The sequence below is a fragment of the Tursiops truncatus genome, chromosome 4 (assembly GCF_011762595.2).
Source record: "Tursiops truncatus isolate mTurTru1 chromosome 4, mTurTru1.mat.Y, whole genome shotgun sequence".
Lineage (NCBI taxonomy): Eukaryota > Metazoa > Chordata > Mammalia > Artiodactyla > Delphinidae > Tursiops > Tursiops truncatus.
Genome location: NC_047037.1, coordinates 3,033,653 through 3,051,794, shown reverse-complemented (window position 1 = coordinate 3,051,794; position 18,142 = coordinate 3,033,653). Strand labels below are relative to the sequence as shown.

Genomic DNA, 18,142 nt, shown 5'->3' with positions numbered 1-18,142 from the left:
AAAGCTATACAGACAAAATTACACACAGAATCATACAGATACAAAAAGATACAAAAAGAGAAAAAGGCAAAAAAAATATATATCGTTGCTCCCAAAGTCCACCCCCTCAATTTTGGGATGATTAGTTGTCTATTCAGGTATTCGACAGATGCAGGGTACCTCAAGTTGATTGTGAAGATTTAATCTGCTGCTCCTGAGGCTGCTGGGAGAGATTTCCCTTTCTCTTCTTTGTTCGCACAGCTCCCGGGGTTCAGCTTTGGAGTTTGACCCACCTTTGCGTGTAGGACGTCTGTTCTTCGCTCAGACAGGACAGAGTTAAAGGAGCCGCTGATTCGGGGGCTCTGGCTCACTCAGGCCGGGGGGAGGGAGGGGTACGCAGGTGGAGCGAGCCTGCGGCGGCAGAGGCTGGCGTGACGTTGCACTAGCCTGAGGCGCGCCATGCGTTCTCCCGGGGAAGTTGTCCCTGGATCCTGGGACCCTGGCAGTGGCGGGCTGCACAGGCTCCCGGGCGGGGAGGTGTGGAGAGTGACCTGTGCTCGCACACAGGCTTCTTGGTGGCGGCAGCAGCAGCCTTAGAGTCTCTTTCCCGTCTCTGGGGTCCGCACTTATAGCCATGGCTAACACCTGTCTCTGGAGCTCGTTTAGGCGGTGCTCGGAATCCCCTCTCCTCGCGCACCCTAGAACAATGGTCTCTTGCCTCTTCGGCAGCTCCAGACTTTTCCCCGGACTCCCTCCCAGCTAGCTGTGGCACACTAGCCCCCTGCAGGCTTTGTTCACGCCACCAACCCCAGTCCTCTCCCTGCGCTCCGACCGAAGCCCGAGCCTCCCGCCCGCCCCGGCGGGTGAGCAGACAAGCCTCTCGGGCTGATGAGTGCTGGTTGGCACCGGTCCTCTGTGCGGGAATCTCTCCGCTTTGCCCTCCGCACCCCTGTTGCTGTGCTCTCCTCCGTGGCTCCGAAGCTCCCCCCCTCCGCCACACCCCCCATCTCTGCCAGTGAAGGGCCTTCCTAGTGCGTGGAAACCTTTCCTCCTTCACAGCTCCCTCCCAGAGGGGTAGGTCCCATCCCTATTCTTTTGTCTCTGTTATTTCTTTTTTCTTTTGCTCTACCCAGGTACATGGGGGGTTTCTTGCCTTTTGGGAGGTCTTAGGTCTTCTGCCAGCGTTCAGTAGGTGTTCTGTAGTTGTTCCACATGTAGATGTATTTCTGGTGTATCTATGGGGAGGAAGATACATATGGAGGAACCATCCATATAGTTGCAAAAGATCTCCGCGTCTTACTCCTACACCATCTTGAAGGTCTCTCTCCATTTGAACTTCTTACAATTTCTCAGCCTGCTGCGCACATCTGGAGTTTGCTTTTACGTCAGAGAAAATTTTTTCTTCCTCATTTGTGCCAGATTACTGTAGGGTGGGTTTCCTGTAGGTGTGGGACTGATTAATCATGATCCTGAAACAACACTGATAATCCTCTAAATTCTGGAATATTTTCTCTATTATCCTTAGAGGCAAAGTAATTTTAGTGACAGCTTTATCCCTACTTCCATTTTGACCTCAAGAAAAGCAAAATAATTTCCCTGAAGATCCCCAAATCTACATTCAAAGAGATTTAGTAGCTAATATCAATAAACGAGATTTAAAATTGATTTTGCATAGAAAAATATAGACTAGTTAAAGCCTACCTTAAATTTAGGTGGGCTCTTACAGAATCAGTTCTTCTCAGTTTATAGTGACTGTTCATTCATTGTCCTGAGATGAGTTGTTTTTTAACTGTTTTGCAGATGAGGAAACTTGGTCCAGAGAGTTCCCTAAGCATTTGTATGTAGAAAAGTGAAGTGCAGAGCCCAAGGCTTACAGACACTTAATCCAGTCTTTCTACCACTTCATAAGCTAAATGTGGAAGTGGTGTTGTAGGTGTAGTGACTAGAATCTGGGCTTTCAGATCAGTCCGCATGGCTTTAATGCCACCTGTACTCCTTACTAACCATGGGGATGGGGAATGGTCACTCTCTGAATGTCACTATAAGTGGGGCCACCAGACATAATGCTTTAGGAAATACAGTTCATCTTGGAAATATTCTTGACAAAAAAGCTGAAAGTGAATCTAATGAATCTACCTTCTAGGGCTACCTTCCAATTACAGAAAATATGGCTGAAAGAAGAACGATTTCATGACACTGCAGGGGAACAAATGCACATATTTGGGATTTGGGGCATTCGAGAGGACTACTATGTGGTTTCTGCAAATCAGAGGGAAAAAATCAAAGGGAGAAATGGTGAGCATGAGTGTGTGCGTGTCTCCTTTGGATTAAAAGAAACTCAAGAGACGTAACAACTAAGAGAGATGTATTGAACTTGTTTGCACCCTGATTCAAACAAACGAGCTGTAAAGAGAATTTTTATTTATTTATTTTATTTATTTATTTTTGGCCGTGTAGGGTCTTCGTTGCTGCATGCGGGCTTTCTCTAGTTGCGGCAAGCCGGGGCTACTCTTCGTTGAGGTGCGTGGGCTTCTCATTGCGGTGGCTTCTCTTGTTGCGGAGCACGGGATCTAGGCGTGCGGGCTTCATTAGTTGCAGCATGCGGGCTCAGTAGTTGTGGCTCGCGGGCTCTAGAGTGCAGGCTCAGTAGTTATGGTGCGTGGGCTTAGTTGCTCCGCGGCATGTGGGATTTTCCCAGACCTGGGCTTGAACCCGTGTCCCCTGAATTGGCAGGCGGATTCTTAACCACTGCGCCACCAGGGAAGGCCCATGTAAAGCGAATTTTTAAGGCAACCAGGGAAATTGGATTTTGGTCTGAGAGTTACTGATAATTTTATTAGGTATGATAATATTTATTTTAAAAATGTTCATTTTTATTCCACTTTTATTGAGATATATTTGACATAAGGCACTGTATAAGTTTAAGGTGTATAGAGTAATGATTCAACTTATATACATCATGAAATGATGACCACAGTACGTTTAGTGAACATCCATCATCCCATATAAATACAAAATGAATGAAGTAAAAAAAATTTTTCCTTTTGTGTTGAGAACTCAGGATTTGCTCTCTTAACAACGTTCGTATACAACATGTAGCAGTGTTAGTTATATCTATCATATTATACATTACATCCTAGTACTTATTTATCTTATAACTGGCAGTTTGTACATTTTGACCACCTTCATCCAATTCCCCCTCCCCCAACCCCTGCCTTTGGTAGCCACAAATCTGATATCTTTTTCTATGAGTTTGGTGGTATGTTTGTTTGTTTGTTTTCGAAGTATAATTGAACCACAGCACTATGTTAGTTCCTGTCATGCAACATAGTGATTTGATATTTCTATAGATTTCAAAATGATCACCGTGATAAGTGTAGTTACAATATGTCAGCATACAAAGATATTACCTAGTTATTGGCTATATTCCCCGCTCTGTACATTTCATACCTGTGACTCATTTATTTTGTAACTGAAAGTTTGGACCTCTTAATCTCCCTCACGTATTTCTTTCTTCCTTCCACTCCCTCCCCTCTGTAAACTACTTGTTTGTTCTCTGTGTCTATAACTCTGTTTCTGTTTTGTTTTGGTTGTTCATTTGTTTTAGTCCAGTTTTGTTCTTTTGCATGTAGCTGTCCAGTTATTTTTTTGATTCCACATATAAGCAAAATCACACATTATTTGTCTTTCTGTGTGACTTATTTCACTTAGCATAATACCCTTTAGGTCCATCCATGTAGTTGCAAATGGCAAGATTTCATTCTTTTTCATGGCTAATATTCCATCGTGTAGAGACTTCCCTGGTGGCACAGTGGTTAAGAATCCGCCTGCCAATGCAGGGGACACAGGTTTGAGCCCTGGTCTGGGAAGATCCCACATGCCGTGGAGCAACTAAGCCCATGCGCAACAACTACTGAGACTGTGCTCTAGAGCCGCCACAATTACTGAAGGCCACGTGCCTTGAGCCCATGCTCTGTAGCAAAGACAAGCCACCGCAATGAGAAGCCTGCGCACCACAACAAAGAGTAGCCCCTGCTCGCCACAACTAGAGAAAGCCCGTGCATGGCAACGAAGACCCAACACAGCCAAAAATAAATAAATAAATAGATAAATATTTCCATTGTATATGTGTATACCACGTTTTCTCCATATATTAATCTATTGATTGGCACTTGGGTTGCTTCCATGTTATGGCTATGGTAAATAATGCTGCAATGAATCTAGGGGGTGCATTTTTTTTTTTCTAATTAGTGGTTTTGTTTTCTTTGGGTAAGTACCCAGAAGTGGAATTGCTGGGTCATACATTAGTTCTATTTTTAATTTCTTGAGGACTCTCCATACTGTTTGCCATAGTGGCTGCACCAGTTTACATTTCTACCAATTGTACATGAGGGATCCCTTTTCTCCACATCCTTGTCAACACTTATTATTTGCTGTCTTTTTGATGGCAGCCATTCTTTTTGATGACAAATGTGAGGTGATATCCCATTGAGGTTTTGGTTTGTATTTCCCTGATGATTAGTGATGTTGAGCATCTTTTCATGTGCTTGTTGGCCATTTGTATGTCTTCTTTGGAAAAATGTCCATTCAGATCATCTGCCCATTTTTTAATTGGGTTGTTTGTTTTTTTGATATTGAATGGTATGAGTTCTTATATATTTTGGATATGAACCCCTTATTGGATATATTGTTTGCAAATATCTTCTCCCATTCATTAGGTGGCCTTTTTGTTTGTTGATAGTTTCTTTCACTGTGCAAGAGCTTTTAAGCTTGAAGTAGTCCCCTTTGTTTATTTTTGCTTTTGTTTTCTTTGGCTGAGGACACAGATCCAAAAAAGTACTACTGAGACTGATGTCAAAGAGCTTTACTGCCTGTTTTCTTCTAGGAGTTTTATAGTTTCAGGCCTTACATTTAAGTCTTTAATCCATTTGAATTTATTCTTGTGTATGGTGTGAGAGAGTAGTCCAGTTTTGTTCTTTTGCATGTAGCTGTCCAGTTTTCCCAACACCATTTATTGAAGAGGCTGTCTTTTCCCATTGTATATTCTTCCTCCTTTGTCATAGATTAATTGCCTATAAGTACATGAGTTTATTTCTGGGCTCTCTATTCATTGATCTATGTGTCTCTTTTTGTGCCACTACTGTACTGTTTTGATTACTTTAGCTTTGTAATATAGCCTGAAATCAGGGAGCATGATACCTCCAGCTTTGTTCGTTCTCAAAATTGTTTTGACTATTTAGGGTCTTTCAGTTTTCCACACAAATTTTTAAAATTATTTGTTCTAATTCTGTGAAGAATGCCATTGGTATTTTGATAGGGGTTGCATTGAATCTGCAGATGGCCTTGGATAGTATGGTAATTTTAACAATATTAATTCCTCCAGTCCACGAAGATGGTATATCTTGCCGTCTGTTTATGTCATCTTCAATTTCTTTTTATTTTTTTATTGGAGTATAGCTGCTTTACAATTTTGTGTTATTTTCTGCTGTACAAAGTGGATCAGTTATACAAAGTGAATCAGCTATACATACATATATCCACTCTTTTTTAGATATCCTTCCCATTTAGGTCACCAGAGAGCACTGAGCAGAGTTTTCTGTGCTATACAGTATGTTCTTATTCGTTATCTATTTTATACCTAGTAGTGTATATATGTCAATCTCAATCTCCCAATCCATCCTACTCCCCGCTTCCCCCCTTGTTATCCATATGTTTGTTCTCCATGTCTGTGTCTCTATTTGTGCTTTGTGAATAAGTTCATCTGTATCATTTTTTTAGATTCCACATATATGCATTTATATACAATATTTTTCTCCTTCTGACTTGCTTCACTCTGTATGACAGCCTCTAGGTCCATCCACATCTCTGCAAATGGCACAGTTTTGTTCCTTTTTATGGCTAATATTCCACTGTGTATATGTACCACATCTTCTTTATCCATTCCTCTGTTAATGGACATTTAGGTTGCTTCCATGTCCTGGCAGTTGTCGATAGTGCTGCAATAAACATTGGGGTGCATGTCATCTTCAATTTCTTCCATCAGTGTCTTGTAGTTTTCCAGGAACAAATCGTTTAACTCCTTGGTTAGATTTATTCCTAGATATTTCATTCTTTTTGATATGATTGTGAATAGGATTATTTTATCTCTCTTTCTGATAGTTCCTTGTTAGTGTATAAAAACACAACAGATTTCTGCATATTAATTTTGTATCTTGCAGCCTTACCGAATTTATTGATGAGTTCTAATAGTTTTTTTTTTTGGTGACATATTTTGGATTTTCTCTATATACTATCATGTCATCTGCAAACAGTAACAGTTCTTTTCCAATTTGGATTCCTTTTACTTCCTTTTCTCGTCTGATTGCTGTGACTTGGACTTCAATACTATGTTGAATAAAAGTGGTGAGAGTGGGCTGCTGAATAAAGTGGCCAGAGTGGGCATCCTTGTCTTTTTCCTGACCTTGCTTTCAGCTTTTCACTGTTGATGATGTAAGCTGTGGGCTTTTCATATATGGCCTTTATTATGTTGAGGTATGTTCCTCTATGCCCACTTTCCGGAGAGTTTTTTTTTTTAATCATAAATGGATGTTGGATTTTGTAAGAAGCTTTTTCTGTGTCTATTAAGATGATCATATGATATTTATTTTTCAATTTCTTAATATGGGTGTTACCACCTTGATTGATTTGCAGATATTGAGCCATCCTTGAATCCCTGGGATAAATCCCACTTGATCATGGTGTATGAACCTTTTCATATATTGTTGGATTCGGTTTGCTAGTGTTTGGTTGAGGATTTTTGCATCTGGGTTTATCAGTGATATTGGACTGTAATTTTCTTTTTCGTGTGGTATCTTTGTCTGGTTTTGGGATCTGGGTGATGCTGGCCTCATAGAATGAGTTAGGAAGCATTCCTTCCTCTGCATTTTTTGGGAATAGTTTTAGAAGGATAGGGATTAACTCTTCTCCCAGTGTTTGATAGAATTCACCTGGTAAGTCAGCACCAGTGTCCACGTGGTAGAACCAGCTCCCCAGAATGGCTGCCACCAGTGTCTGCATCCTCAGGGGGAGCTCCAGTTACCTCCTGCCTCTCCAGGAGACTCTGCAGGATCAGCACGTGGGTCTGACCCAGGCTCCTTTCAGATGACTGCTTCTGCCCTGGGTCTTGGAACGTGTGAGATTTTGTGTGTGCCGTTTAAGAGTGGAGTCTCTGTTTCCCACAGTCCTCTGGCTCTCCCAGAAGTAAATCCCAGTGGCCTTCAAAGGAAAGTGTTTTGGGAACTTGTCTTCCTGGAGCAGGACCCCCAGCTGGGGAGCCCAGTGTAGGGGCTGGACCCCTCACTCCTTGGGAGGAACCTTCACAATTATTCTCCTGTTTGTCAATCACCCACCCGGGATATGGGTCTTGACTATACCACGACTCTGTCCCTCCTCCCATCTTGTTATGGTTCCTTCTTTATATCCTTAGTTAGAAGATCTTTTCTGCTAGTATTCTGTGGTTTCTCTTCAATAGCTGCACTGTCAGTAGTTATAATTGTGGTGTGCCCATGGGAAGAGGTGAGCTCAGGGTCTTTCTACACTACCATCTTGGCCACACCCCTGAAATATTCATATTTTTAAAGATATGTGTGTTGCATAGAATATGTAGCAGTCAACTGATAATGATGTATGCAATTTACTTTAAAATATTTAAGCCAAAAAAAAAGCTGATTAAGCAAATGTGACAAAATCTTGAAAATTACTGAATCTGAGTGATGGATTTATGGGGGTTTTCTGTATCACTCTCCCTGCTTTTACAATGTTGGAAATTTTTCATAATAAAATAGGATCTATCCAAAATTTGGTCACTTTCTCACTCCTTGCACTGCTGTTACCCTGGTCCAAGCCACCATCCTCTTTCTCTTGCAATAGGCCCCCTGACATGTTTCCCTGCTTCTGCCCTTTCCTCCCTATAGTCTAACCTTAGTACAGCAGCCGGAGCGAGCCTTTGAGATATAAGTCAAACCATGACATTCCTCTGCACGAAACCTTCCAGTGGCTCTCATCCTTTTGAAGTCCTGCCCACGCTTCACGGTCTGGCCACCAGCGCTCTCCTGCATTACTTCTCTGCCTCCATCCCATCATCCCCTCTCCTGGCTCACTCTGCAGCCACCTCACTGGCCTCCTTGTTATTCTTTGGACCGATCAGCATGCTCTCACTTCAGGGCCTTTCCGCTTCCCATTTCCTTTTTCTGGATTGCTCTCCCCACATGTCCATCTGCCTTCTCTCACCTCCCCAGATCTTCACTCAAGGGTCACTTTTCTCAGTGAGGCCAACCCAGGTCATCATCTCTAAAACTGTCCTCTGTCCTCTAATCCTGGACACGCCCCTTCTCCCTTTCCCAAGCTAACTTTCTTCATAGTGCTCTCCTGCATTTGACATACTATGTGTTTCACCCATTGAGTCTCTTATTGACTATCTTCACCCTCAAGAATGAGAACAGAGATTTTTGTCTGTTTTGCTCCTGTTTTTAGCCTCAATGTTTAGAACAGTGCCTGGCATCTATGAGGTGCTCAATATTTTAAAAATACTGTTGATTGAATCTCATTTATTTTTCATCATTAATGCAAGGTAGTATGCATTACCTTGGGGCATTACCATGGGGCAAGAGAAGGGTCTTGATTCAGAGTGGGTTGGTCTGAATTTCAGATCTGCCATTTCTGAGCTAGAAATGTGACCTTGGAACAAGCATTTATCCCCTCTGAACCTCAATTTGCTCATTCAATATACCTTTGGGTCACTTGGGAAATATTTTGGTAAACACAAAAGACACATATGTTCTCCTTGAATATAAGATTAAGGAAGGCGATGGGCTAATTACATTTTTATATAATTTTCAGCTTAAAAGCAGGAAGTACCAATGGAAAAAGAAAAGGAACAAAAACCAAGCAGTGAATTCTGGAAAGCTTACACACAATCAAGGCAAATGGACTCTGCTCACAATGGACTCTCCATCCTTGACTGAACACTTAACGAGAACCTTATAGCCAGTTGCAAGGTAAGTGGTGGAGAAGGCTTTTTTCCTACTCAGTTGGGCTAAAAGCTTTTGGACAAGTGCTCAGGGCTTACAGATGAGAGAAAAGCAACAGAGGGAGCTGTGTTGGGGAATAGTTAAAAGCAGAGGCATGGAGTAAACAGGTTTTCAACAAGACACTCTTCTTTTTGAAAAGTCACTCTAAGCAAACCCTGCTTTTTACTTCCAAATCACCGTAGCAGGAAGCTTTAGAAAATGAGCAGGGCCAGCAAAAGTAAACACTGAACCACAGCGCCCTTCACATGTCTCACCTCCCTGTTCCTTTCTTGCCATTGATGTTAAAAATGGCTATGTGAAAAAAATGAAAATAACATACTCCTTCCCCATTATAAAGGAGCACAAACTTGAACAAATATCTTTGGAAGAGGCAGGACAGCAAAGGAGTTCAGCTCTGATATCAGGCAGGCTTAGTGTGTACTCCTGGGCATGTAACTTAACCTCTCTGAGCCTGTTTTCTCATCTGTAAAGTGGAGATAATAATGGTAACTACCTTTTAGGACTGTCGTGAGGATCGAAGGTAATACATTTCAAGTGTTTAGTACGAGACCTGGAGCACTGTAATAAACTCTGAGTCAACAGTAGATATAATTACCATTGTTATTTATAATTTTTATTTTGAAAATGGCGTTGGTGTAGAAATACAAGACAACTCTGCTTCAGCAGTTGTAGAGAGTAATTTTCGGTTCCCTTCCTCTGTGACTTTGGGAATCTTCAGATGTAGTCAGTAGATTACCCCAGGAAGGAGCAACTTGTGGATGGCTCTTCCCTGCCCGCGTGCAGCCAGCCTCCAGGCCTCCGTTTAAGCACCATTTCCTCCAGAACCCCTCGATCCATGACAGGTCACCCCCATTTCCTTCACAGCCCTTACCACAATTGTAATTGGGTGGGGATTTGTGTCGTTATTTGTTTAACTATAAGCAGTATAATTTTTCAAAAGTTGAAAACATGACTTTCATCTAAATGCAGAGTGAGTATATGTCAACGATTTACCTAACCCAGGAGACTAGCAGCATGACGGGGCTGGTTCTCAGAGCATTTGTCAGTTGGGAAGGGCGTGCTGAAGCTAGTTGGCTACCTTACGGGCAAAACAATTAGTGCCGTACAGGGCAATAAAACTATAAGCTTTTGTGTTGTCTTTAGTACTAGACAAAAATCATTTGCTTCTTCACTGGACAAAAGTCTAAGCGTACAAATTAACATATAGCTTCACAGGGGCTTGGCTTGTATCTGTGGTAAATAGTAAATAAAAGTACATTCTACTTGAGAATGAAATAACTCCTGGCGGGGGCGGGGGCAGCGGCTGTTAAATAAAGCTTTGGTATGACTTTGAAAAGACGTGCAGTCATCTTTATGCCTTATTGCCAATATTTGACTTAGCAGATGTCTATCTCCTCATTTTTATTGTTTAAAGCAATATACGTATTACTTTTAATGGTAAAGCATTTATCATTAAAACCAAGAACAAGACCGGGACTTCCCTGGCAGTCCAGTGGTTAAGACTCTGCGCTTCCACTGCAAGGGGCATAGGTTTGATCCCTGGTTAGGGAACTAAGATCCCACATGCCATCCAGTGTGGCCCCCAAAACAGCAACAAGAGCAACAAAAACCCTGAGAACAAGAAAACCCATTTACATATCATTATTTAGGAGTTCTGACCAATGCAATAAAGTTAAGAATAAATGCAACTGGCAGGAAGGCAAAGAGTTTACATAGTGGTACTAAATAAATATTAAATAAAATTTAAAATATGCCATGTTACTGGTGAAAAGACAATATAGGAAAAATGTGTTTTCAGAAAACCGTTTTATTACCATAATTGCTATTTTACTTATAATTTTATCTGAAAGAACAAGCAGGCAACATAGACAAGAAAATTCACAAAGGGTAATAACAAAATAGTATTCTTGACAGATATTCAATATATTTGTAGATAAAACAGAGTGACGTTGCCTTAAAAACATAGAGCTATCAATAGAAAGACAGAGAAAGCTCCTGAAAGGACTCGAGTCCAGCAGCAGGTGAGTCCCTGGTGCTTCCCTGGGGGCGCAGTGGTTAAGAATCCGCCTGCCAATGCAGGGGACACGGGTTTCATCTCTGGTGCGGGAAGATCCCACATGCCGCGGAGCAACTAAGCCAGTGTGCCACAACTACCGAGCCCGTGTGCCACAACTACTGAAGCCTGCATGCCTAGAGCCCGTGCTCCGCAACAAGAGAAGCCACCGCAGTGAGACTATGTGGGACTATGTGGTCCTGTATCCTCAGCCTGGCACAGTGCCTGGTGTCTACACCAAGCCTCTGGGTTTGGGGAAGGCCTGTGGTGTCTTTGCCGTAATGTCTTGTTGGCTGTGCCCTCTGGGGTGTGCCCTAGCCCCGTGACTGGAGCCAATCCCCGTGGTAGAGTTGGTTCCCTAAACTCACACCTGGTGTCCTAGATTTTATTTTGCATTTTTGTGTTTAAGTTCAGAAGATTGAGCTATCATTTAATTTTCTTCATGGTGCCTTTAGGTTTTATGATCAAAACCACAGTTACTTTATAAAAAACAAAATGAGTTTTATGCTGTTCTCTATATTTCGGAACAGTTTTGGTACCAAGAAAGGAGTAAATTGTTTTCTGAAATTTAAGGCAATAATCTAGTGACTCCAGTAGTGCCATTTGTTTTTTGGGGACATGAACTTTTTATAACTGTTTCTATTTCTGTAGTCTGTTGACCTATTTATGTTCTTTCTTTTGTGATATCTAATTTATTATTTCATACTTAGCAGCTACCTACAGAGTATTAGTTATCATACTTATGAATGCATAGCTTAGAATATCATCCCTACTTTAAAATAGTCATTTCTATTTATTGCCAATATGTTTTTTTCACCGCACATTTTAAAATTTTTAATAAATTTGCTAACTAGGGATTAGCAGTTTGGGGGAAGAATTGGGGTTTGCTTTTATTTATTTTTTCTTCCTTATTAATCTTATTAAGAGAAAAATCAGTGCTCTTCTAAGCACTGCTTTGGGAGAACCCCACACTTTTAATATGGAAATATTCTTTCAAAATATTCTGTTATATAAGGAAATTTCTTCTTGATGTAGGAAGTACTGAAGCACTTAAAATTTTTATAAGGTGCCGAGCTGTTAAATTCTGCATGCATTTTAAAACTCTGGTTCATTGAGATGTGATTTATATACAATAAAATGTATCCCTTTTAACCAGAGAATTTAATGAGCTTTGACAAATGTATACAACTGTGGGACAACCAGCACAATCATGTTATAGAACACTTCTGTCACTCTAAAAAGTTTTCAGTGCTCCTTTATAACCAAATTCCATACCCTACCCCCGGTGCCCGGCAACCACTGATCTGTTCCCTCTTCCGGTAGTTTTGCCTCTGAGAAAATGTCATGTAGATGCCATCATACAGTGTTAGTAATTTGTGTCTGGCTTCTTTGGCTCTGAATAATATTTTTTAGATTCATCCACGTGTTGCACGCATCAACAGAATGCTCATTTTCATTGCTGAGCAGTATCTGTTATGTAGACGTACCACATTTGCTTGTCCACTCACCAATTAGTGAACATTTGGGCTCTTTTCAGTTTTTGGCTATTATGAATGAAGCTGATAGGAATTTTGCCTGCACTTTTAATTTCTACTTTTATTGTTTTTAATATTGTGGAATATTAGATGTTCTGGCTTCATTTTATCTCCTTTCACATATAATATGAATTTTTATGAGATCCTTATATTCTTAAAATCAGAGTGTATTCTTCTATCTTTTGCGCCTCTCCCTTGTCTGTCCAACTGATGCTGTTGATCAGCTCTGCAATTTCTTTTATTAATTTGTTATTTATCGATTACTCACATTCTGGTTATTTCATATTGAGAGGCAACATAATGTAGTGGTTAAGAGCATGGGCCCTGGAGCTCGACAGACTCAAGTCTGAATCACGGGTTCACCTCTGATTAGCTGAGTCGTCGTGGCAAAGACACTTAACCTCTTTGCATCCCAGTCTCCTCATTGGTAAAACAAGGAGAACAGTTATAGCAGCTGCCTTATAGGGCTGCGAGGATTGAGATAATGTATGTAAGGTGCCCAGCACAGTTTCAGGCACTTAGGAAAATCTCAGTAAATGGTAGCTTTGGCTGCTTTTATAGTGGAACAATTCGGTTTCTAATGTCAATTTATCTCTTATTTTTTCTTGAATTTCAGTTATTTTTATTGTATGTGTTATGTTCAGCTGTTGTTTGGGACATAAAAATTCAGTTTTGTTGGACTTCATTCTTTAACCTGTAGTTTCCAACTTTCATGGAATGACTGGCTCATCTCTCAATGCTTTTACCACGATACTGGTGTTAACAAGTACTTTTTATGGCTGTGATGATTGTTTTTATGATTGTTACCATTATGCTTTTGTAACTCTGCTCTTACAGTGTTCTCACGGGGTTGAGTGTCTCCAAGTCAAATGCCTACGAAGGCCACACAGACAGCATAATCGTGAGAAACAGACCAAGACTACGGCAGTCAGGGCTCAGCTACTCCCTGACTGTTTTCATCACCTTTGAAAACAGCAATGCATTGGTCACAACCTGCCCGTCTCAGCACCTGCCTGGAATCTCGCCTAAGTTTTGTCTGTCAGTTAAAAGAATTCTTTTAGTTGTATCTGTTTCAGGCAGCCAGTTATAGGATTTATGTTTTCCTAAAGGCCACATTCTGTGTGGGAATATTCTTGCTTATACTCACTGTGATATTGAACCCATTCGTAGTAGTCATAGTATCTGCGACTAAGTTTAGCTGAACTGTTGTTCGAGTCTAGTTTTATTTCTACTCTGTTTTCTTCAGTGTAAAAAAACCTCTTTGACATTTTTTAAATGGCACGGATAATACACGAATATACTATCACTGTAAAAGATTTGGTACAGAAACTATACAGAGGCGTAGAGCATGAAATGTAAGAATCCCTTTCAATTTTTCCCTCCCCCAGTCTCACTCCCTTCCCAAGGGAAAATCCCGGGAGCAGTCTAAGAGAACCTTTCTGCTTCTCTTTTCTATACACTTAAAAAAAATTTCTGGGCTTCCCTGGTGGCACAGTGGTTGAGAGTCCGCCTGCCGATGCAGGGGACACGGGTTCGTGCCCCGATCCGGGAGGATCCCACATGCTGCGGAGCGGCTGGGCCCGTGGTCCATGGCCGCTGAGCCTGCGCGGCCGGAGCCTGTGCTCCGCAACGGGAGAGGCCACAACAGTGAGAGGCCCGCGTACTGCAAAAAAAAAAAAAAAAATTTCTATACATCATTCTTCCCACATATATAAATATCTTTTAAAAGTAAATTACGTATTTTATACTGTTCCATGATATCCTTTTAAAAGTACTTAAGACTATGTCTTGTGTTGGTATACAGCTCATTATTTTTATTTATTTTTTTAACTTTTTGATTATTTACATTTCCATTAAACATCTGTATGTTTATATGAGTCATAAACACATAGCCATGGAAGCCCCTCTGAGATCACTACTGTTACAGGGAAAACAGACCAGAGGAAGTGGATGGCTTTCAGTAACACCTCCAACAATGACGCCTCTACTGAAATGTTTATTGACTACATAGCATGTGCTAGGTCTCTTGTCCCTTGACCTGCTCCACTCTATCCTTATAACTAAATAACCAAGACAGCCGAGTCAATCAGGCAGCTTTTAAATTACTTTCAGTGGCGAAAGAAATAGACTGGTGGTCACACAGCCACAGGTATCCAGCTGGCATCCGGGGCTCATGCATCGCCGTTCAGCTCATTATTTTTAGAGATGTTCCAAAATTCATTTTCCTTGGGTAGGAACTTGCATTGTTTCCCGTTTTCTGGTTTTACAAATGATGATGCAGTAGACAGCCTTGTGCAGGCCTCTTTATGCAGGAAGAGCAGACACCTATATGAGTGGAAATGCTTGGTCACATGGTGTGCACACTGAAACACATGAGTAGATAAACTTCCAGATTACTCTGCAAAAGGCTGAGCCCATTGGTGCAATCATCAGTACATACATGGAAGTACCCATTTTTCACACCCTCCTAAAGTATTTATATTTTTATCTTTACGATTTTGCCACTCTGATGGATAAAACTGGTATGTCACCAGTGCTTTAGTTTATATTCCCCTAAATAGTAGATTAATCCTTTTACATGTTTATTGGGTATTTGGGGGCCTACATTCTGTATCTTCTTCTTTAAAAAATGTTCAAGTGTAATTTATTGTAGGAAAGCGCATAGATCGTAAGTACACAACTTGGTAAATTTTCAACAACTGAACATACCCCTATAGCCATCACCCAGATTAAGAAAGAAAATATTACCTGCATATGACTTGTGTACTCTCCAGGTCTGCATTCCCTTCGAGCGTTGCTCCTTCTGCACTTTGTATAAATGACAGCATACAAGATGTGCCCTATCAGGTCTGGCTTCTTTTGCTCAGTGTGGTGTTGACAGATTCTTCCATGTCACTGAGTGTGGGCACAGATCTTTCCTGCTCTTCACGGTCTGGTGTTCCCCTGTATATCACCATTTGCTCGTCCGTTCTATTGTTGATGGACGTTTGTGTCGTGTCCAGGTTTTGGCTGGCTAGCGCTGCTGTAAACAATCATGTACAGGTTGTAGAGCAAACTGAGTTTTCATTTCTTATGGGGAAATATCTAGGCGTGAACTTGCTGGGTCATGTGTTAAGTGTACGTCTAACAGTGTAAGGGATCATCAATCTGTTTTCCAAAGTGGCTTTACCATTTGCACTTCCATCATCAGTGCCTGAGAGTTCCAACTGCATTGCATCTGCTCAGCCTTTGGTGTTGTATTTTTTATTTTATCCACTCTAATGCATGTGACATGGTGTCTTGTTGTGTTTCATGTGCATTTTCCTAATGCCCAGTGATGGAGAGTATCTGTACATGTGTCTGTTTGCCTTCTGCATATCCTCTTTGGTCAAGTGACTATTCTGTAATTTTCTCACCAAAAACCTGGGTTTTTTTGGTTTCTTACTGTTGATTTCTGAGAGTTCTTGATATATTCTGGGTGCAAATCCTTTGTTAGACATATGATTTGCAAATATTTTCTCCAGTATGAAACTTCTTTGGCCCACGCGAGTTTTACAGTTTTTTTTTTTTTTTCGCGGCACGTGGGCGTCTCACTGTTGTGGCCTCTCCTGTTGCACGGCATGTGGGATCCTCCCGGATCGGGGCACGAACCTGTGTCCCCTGCATCGGCAGGCGGACTCTCAACCACCGCGCCACCAGGGAAGCCCGAGTTTTATGTTTTTATGTAGACAAATTTCCCAGTCTGTTTTTTTTAGCTTCTTTTGTTAGTGTATTGCTTTAGAGGGATTATTAAAGTTATATACACCTTCCTTTCTACTGTTTAAAAAATAACATTAAAAACCATCAATAGACATATTAAAACTTACATTTTTTCCTGTCCAGTATCTTCTTCCTTCTCTCAAAAATAGGAAAAACTTCTCATGCCTTTTCTTCTTTTCCTTCTTTCCTTTCCTCACAGTCTTATATTGTGATACAATTCCAAACTGCTATTAGCCTGTATCATCATTTAGCTTAATATTTTGTTCTTGCTTTTGTTTTCCTCTAAGCATGTTGTCTAGGCATTTCTTTCAGAGAGAGTTCACAGGTTACAAACTTTTAACTTCTTGAATATTAGAAAACATTTATTTTCTCCTCATTCTTAAAGGACTAGGTAATAACTACAAGTTGAAAATAGTTTCAAGGTGCTGTTTCATTGTCTTCCTGCCCCCAGTATGACAGTGAGAAATGCAATACCATCCGATTGCCATGGATTTTTTTTGTCTACTTACTTATTTTCTTTGGAAATTTTAGGATTTTCTTTTTACCTTTGGTTTTCTGAAGTATCACCACAATGTTCTAGGTGTTAGTCTTCTTAAAATCTTTTTAAAATTTGTCCTTCTTGACACTTTGTGTGCCCTTTCAATCTGAAAACCCATATATTCTTTCAAAAAATTTTGTGATAGCAAAACATATGTGTTTCTTTATTTACACATTATAATGTGTAAATTATATATTATATACATTATATATAACAAGATCTAGCAGCAAGTCTAATAACTACCATAATTTCAAGGTTATGATGAGCTTACATGATATCTGAAGATATGAAAATATCTGTGATTTCTATTGGTGACAAAGTCACACTGTTAATGCATTGAAAGCCCATACATTCTTTTTTTTTTTAAACTTTTTACTTTATTTTGGAGCATAGTTGATTAACAATGTTGTGTTAGTTTCAGGTGTACAACAAAGCGATTCAGTTATACATATACATGTATCTATTCTTTTTCAAATTCTTTTCCCAATTAGGTTGTTACAGAATACTGAGCAGAGTTCCCTGTGCCATACAGTAGGTCCTTGTTGGTTATCTGTTCTAAATATAGCCGTGTGTACACGGCTAGAATGAGGTGAGAGGAGGGGAGAAAGGAGAACGAGAGGAGGCGGAGAAAGGAGGGGAGAATGAGAGGAGGGGAGAAAGGACGAGAAAGAGAGAGAGGAAGAGTGAGAGGGAGGGAGGGAGGGAGGAAGTGGAGGGATGCGGGGAGAGCGAACCTTCATCCGTGCACACACATCACATGCAGACCGGGTGCAGCAGCAACGGTGGCAGGCTCATGGCTGGCAGTGATTGGTCACGTTCTTCCGGCCCAGGAATATTCTGGTTTTCTTTCTTGATCTCTTCACCTGTGTCTGCTCTTATCTCTGTGCTCACCCCTTCCACCCGCCTTACTCCCCATTTTGTGCTGTTGAATGTGCATTTTAACTGGAGACATGCAGGCATGTTAAAGTTTGAGAAGCACTGCTCTACAGAACTCCTGTTCACCCCGATGCTCTCAGAATAATTTGTTTCTCACCTTCAACGGCAGAGTGCAGATTCCTTAAGGATGGGCTTCTTGACTAATTTATCCTCAAGGCTGGAGCGCCTAGCACAGTGCTTTTCGTTTTTGTTTGCGTACAGAGCTGCTCATAAATATATTTGAATAAATGACTTTTCCTGACTTTCACCTTTAGAAAAATTGTAACCTTTCTGGGAAATGGTCAAGTTGAACAAT

At 40.9% G+C, this 18,142-nt stretch overlaps 2 long non-coding RNA genes across 2 annotated transcripts in view; one reads left to right on the top strand and one right to left on the bottom strand.

Moving 5' to 3' along the window:
• The window catches only part of LOC141278515 (uncharacterized), an 87,860-nt gene that overhangs the window by 29,879 nt on the left and 39,839 nt on the right, over nt 1-18,142 (top strand). The window contains exon 2 of the long non-coding RNA XR_012331271.1: nt 8,857-9,014. This is a non-coding gene — a long non-coding RNA (uncharacterized lncRNA). The remainder of the gene's footprint in view (nt 1-8,856; nt 9,015-18,142) is intronic.
• Nucleotides 14,612-15,647, bottom strand: LOC109552300 (uncharacterized). Its single transcript, XR_002179097.1, has 2 exons — nt 15,384-15,647; nt 14,612-14,960 (listed from the first exon to the last, which is right to left on the bottom strand). It is a non-coding gene; the product is annotated as an uncharacterized lncRNA (long non-coding RNA).